Raw genomic sequence first — 5,360 nt, 5'->3', positions numbered from 1 at the left:
ACATGGGAGTGTTTAACAGTTCAAAGACTGTTTGACATCTGTTTTGGACAATAAGAACAGAGACTCTTGTACAGTTACATCAATTTGCACCTGATGAAAAATCTCCATGCAAGACTAACTGAAATTTTATTTTTGTACACTATGCCAGTGACATTAATCACATTTGTCTAATATTCAATGCAATTGCATGATGGCAGATTTGGCTAAATGTGATATACATAAAGCTGTTTGATTTTGCTGGTGTCTGAACTAACAACATCTACAGTTTATGTGGCAGACACATAAAGAGCTTAATTAGCTCACCCTTGTAGGGAAGTATGCTGTATGCAGCATAAGAAAGAGTCATTGTGATCAGCTTAGATCAACTTCAGACTGTAGACTGAAACAAACTCAGAAAAGAAATGTGGTTCTATTTTTCACTTAGTTTACATTTCCCAACCCAGATGACTAATGACACAGTGCGTTGATGATTTAACTGGGAAGTGTAATATGTTACTGCCATCTAGTGCTATGCAGTAGACTCAGCCTCTGTCATACAATTGAAATATAATATTTTAATATGACATGTGGGAGCATTAGATAAAAAGATTACATTTCCTATCAGTTGATCTATGAAGCTTAGGATACAGTGACTGTTGGTCTGGCCCTGTGATCTGTCCTCTATTTACATGGAGTAAAATAAGATTGTAACAATGAAAAAGCTCCAAAATCAGACAAGAGGCATGGTAGAAACCACACTGAAAAAGTGAAGACTATTGTATTTAGAGACAACATCAGAAGACTGGAGTTGCTCAATAAGCCAATAATCCCTAGCCAGGATAAGGCTGTCTTTCCCTCTATTAAATAAAAAACCCAGAACTCTCAGGTGGCCTACAGATGGTTTCCCATCAAGGTTTTCCTAAGATCATATGGTAAAAATTTGTCAACATTCGAGACTAAGGCAATTTCTTGGTCAAAATTTAGACCCTTGCCTTGACTCATAATGAAAATAATATAATTAAAGTTTTGCTGTTTGCTTTATGAGACCAACTTCTGGATGCTGATAAGACACTTGGAGGGAAATGATGCTGAACCACAAAAAAAGACTGCCAAAGGAAAAACATATTTTAACTGAACGGAGTCTGAGCACTGTTAGGTAGTATGTGACTAAAATAACTTTAGCTGTCAGCACTGAGTATCTCATGTTTATTGACAACTACAGTTGTTACTGGTGCAGTGGTAGGAAAGTTGAAATAAAAAACCCCAAACATTTGTGCAGAAATAGTTCAAAACTTATCAGAGTCCATGGGACTCTTGATTTGAATTTTGGGCCAGCACTTCAAGATGTGTAAAGAGAACTTCAAGTATGGCTTATAACTAGCATGAACAGTGGAGAGTTGAAATATATGTGGGAAGACTCATGCAAAAGTCTTTACTGCATATCTCTCATTTAAAACTCATTATTACTTCTCCAAATAAAGATGCTGCTCAGGAATGAGAAAGGGTAGGATAATTATTTACTCACTTTGGACAGTATTGGAAAAAGTCCCTCAGCTATACTCTTCTTTTTCATAGTATATTTCACAGAAAGTTGATAAATTAGATGTAAGCAGTAAGTATGAGCTTCATTCAATACCAACTGAAATCTTTAAAAGTCTTCTATTTACTTCAATAGTCATCTTATTAAGCCCTAATGGTAATACTATAAGTTTAAATTGAAAGAATTTTTAAAGGATTCAAAGATTGTTTTTTTCAAATATGGCTCAAAGTAAAAATGAAGCAAATGACATTCTCTCTTTTTATTTTGGATCAAACCTGTAAGTTCTTTTTTATGCTTTCCTTTTTACTGAAGCAACTGAACAGAATCTTCATGGTTTGTCCCACTGAGATTAAGTAGTTTAATAAATTCTATAGCATATCAAAACATGCTATTGTAAAATTGCTTTCTTTTATTGACAAAGGATGAAATGTCACACCAGCTGCTGCCAAGTGTAGTCATTCATGTTTTCATCAAAAGTTTGTGACAGCCTCTTATTATAATCAATTTTACACAATTTAGATAGCTGTCTTAATTTCTCCATTTTTGTGAAAGTATATTATAAGTAATCATTCTTTTCCAGTTAATAGAATTACATAGCTTGCAACTAGAGTAGGAGTAATACTTCAGAGTAATTTCTAGAAGACCACAAAGAAAAGCAGCCCATTGTGATTCTTTTGTGGTAGTTCAAAGAGAATCCTTTTCTATTTCTAGCAACTTCTACCTTGCAATAAGCAAGAGCTCTACAATAACATCTAGCAAAAGGTACTTCAATTCAACTTCATCCTATAGTGAATGGAATGCTAAAAACGGTAAGATCCAAGTCAAATTTGTAACATTTGTTTCTTGAATTTAATAAAAATACCAAATAAGAGTGCTGGTGAGATCTGCAACAGCCCTCTGGTGTTATAAGAAGCAGATTACAGATCAAATCTTCATTTCCTTTTGCCCTGCATTGGACTAACATTTTATAACCTTTATAAAACAACAAAACCAGTGGAATGTTGTCATTTTGCACTGTTGAGTGTAAGAACAACCCAGAATGGTATACTTTGTAAAAATGGGAATGTGCCTACTGTTTGGGGCATGCTTTAGTCTTTTTTTCTACACAACAGCCAAAGCTGAGTCATCCTCACTCATACAATGATTCCAGGAGCTAGTCATTACCCCTCCTTTTATCATCACAGGACATAGCAGTGATGTATCTATAAATGATCTTGAGCAAAGGCCTGCAATCTTGGTCGCTTCCTTCCTTTTCTGGTCCCTCTCCCATCTTTGTGTACATTCAACTCATCATTCAGGCTCTTCTGAGACAATGCTTTCCACTTTCTAGGATCAGTATTAGTTCACGTCTTCTAGCATCTGTCCAAGATGGACGACCAATAACATAGACTAGGAATGAGCTTTTTATTACTGGAATTCCTTCTGCAGTACAAACCCACACAGTCAATAACTCAAACCAGGCTTACAAATCTCCTGGCTTGGCAAATAATACATCTCCCCTCAGGCTACCAAAGAGTGAAAAAAGCATCTAAAACCCTGCCTATTAGCTAGTTATTTTCTTTGCAAGGTACATAACCCAAAACCAATGGCAAATGTAGTTATTTCCCACTGAAGAGAAACTATTTGCTTTTCCTAAGTTACAATCAAAACAGGCTTGATACCCATTAATAGAAGAGTATTGCTTTCAAGTCAAACAATTTCCCATTGTTGCAACCACAGCAAAGGAGTAAGAAACCAAGTAACAGAGGTAGCAATCCTGGGAGCTGTTAATGACGGATCTAGAACTACTTTTGTTCTGTGCCTTTAATGATAGGCACGATACCAAAAGAGAGGCTGCTGAAGCATGTAGGAAACAGCCCTCTTCACAAATCAAACTTAGTTAAAATCAGCTTCTAGTAGAGACTGAGACAGACTACTTCACAAGATTAAAGGAAAGTCCATTCCCTCAAGGAAACAGAAAACAAATCTTCAATTCCTGAATAAACAGAACTACTATACTGATGCATGTGACCTTTTCCTACATCCTTTTTACAAAGATCAACATCTTTCTTCTACAATGTGAATGATGTCATATAAACTAGGCAACACAATGATAACTGGAAAAGCTGATCCAAAAGAAGAACATCAGCAGAAATGTGTGAGAAGACAATTAAGCAAGGACTTAACTACAAAAATGAAATTGCATGTCTAAGGTATGAGAAACAGCCTGAAAGATCATAATTACTGATTCTAAGCTCACTAAGTCCTACCAACAAAATATGGAAATATGTCCCCATCTAAGCCTGAAAAAAATGGGGCACATTACGATGGTAGGATGGCTTTCCTTCAGATTATATCAAAATGATAGACGGGAATGATTTGTGGCATGGGAAAGTTTGCTCTTGTCACAAGGGAAAGAGCTACTAAAAAGGCAGCCTTGGATTGTCTCAGGGTAAAGGTTTTCCTGATTGAGATTATTTATAGAGAATTAGTTTTTATGGTGGGCGTTTTATTATTTTCTTTTTCTCTTGAAAATTCCATCCGTTCCTTGTTATTCATTTCAGATGTTCCACATGAATGAAGCATATCAAGGTATCCTTTGTAGAAAAAATCCAGCAGCAACTCTGTAAACTCACCATCACTGTAAGTAAATTCAAGAATCAGAAAATTACTAATATTTGTCCAAAATGTTTTGTATTTTCCCTTCTAATTAGTTAAATGCATTGCAATAAATGGCTTACTTTAAAGTGAATCATCCACATCACAGAATGTATATATGTATTATGTACAGTGTAATGAATTTCTCTCCAACCAGATCAGAACACTCGCGAGCAGTCTGCATATTTGAAGTATTTCCTGAGTTGTATCTGCCAGGAAGGATGCTTTGCATGGGAAACTGATTGCTACTTAGTTTTTATTGTACTTGCAGAACTGGCTTTTTCACAGAGGCTGATTAACATTATTTTATTTTACCAGGATTAATATACCACACTGTCTTCTATACTGTTAGCAGGTCTATTATATTCAGCATGATTATAATAAGAGTTTCTATTCTCTAGAGGTTTTTTATTCTTCTAGATTTCTCATTAGTGATTCTAAGGAAAATAACACCTTCCTTGTTTGATTAAAATATCTCAAGTCCATGCGTTCATTGATAGAAAATGATGTTTTAAATCAACCTTGAAAACCATATCAATCTAAGAATGTCTGTATTTGTGAAATCCTTAGCTACTTTAGGATGATGATTAAATGACTTAAAATTCAAATACAAAAAGATACAACCACATGTCATTAACATTTCAGGACATGTGCTTAGAGGGTTATACTGATTATGTCCTTGCCCGTCTTCTGAACTGTTCTGCAGATCATGCTGACTTTCCTCTGGACCTCTGATACTCTCCCCATAAAGACTGCAGGAGGTAAACCAGTGTACCATATCCTGCAATATGTTTTGTATATCCAGTGTCACATCGTCCCATGTCCATGTTATGAATACAGAGGCTTCTAAAAGTAAATACATCCAGGCTGTCAGGAGGCAAAGTGTTTTGTGTATGCAGATTGTATGGGTGAATCTTCTGTTACAGTGGTACTGTAGGAGTAATCATTTTCATGTTGTTTCTCAACCAGCTCTACAAAGGGAGGATGAAATGATGGCATACTCAGTGGTCACACAAAAGCTGTTCAGTTGTCTTAGAATTTGTGCTGGGTGTAAGTGTAGAGTTTTGAGGTTTTTATGCCTATGAATGTTGCTTCTACACAAAATCCCCCACCTTTATGAATGACCTGGTCTTTATGTTATTTTGCTTCTCTCATAATGGCATACAGTACCATATAAAAACTGACACAGAAAAAAAGTGAATTC

General features: G+C 35.6%; 1 long non-coding RNA gene across 1 annotated transcript; it reads left to right on the top strand.

Moving 5' to 3' along the window:
- Window positions 1-3,673: 3,673 nt before the first annotated feature.
- LOC142604379 (uncharacterized) lies at window positions 3,674-5,012 on the top strand. The gene is made up of 3 exons (XR_012838235.1): window positions 3,674-3,711; window positions 4,063-4,141; window positions 4,863-5,012. It is a non-coding gene; the product is annotated as an uncharacterized LOC142604379 (long non-coding RNA).
- Window positions 5,013-5,360: the final 348 nt, after the last annotated feature.

This window comes from Balearica regulorum, chromosome 18 (genome assembly GCF_011004875.1).
Source record: "Balearica regulorum gibbericeps isolate bBalReg1 chromosome 18, bBalReg1.pri, whole genome shotgun sequence".
NCBI classification, from domain to species: Eukaryota; Metazoa; Chordata; class Aves; order Gruiformes; family Gruidae; genus Balearica; species Balearica regulorum.
The sequence above is the reverse complement of the archived record's forward strand: the minus strand, read 5'-3'. Positions and strand labels throughout refer to the sequence as shown.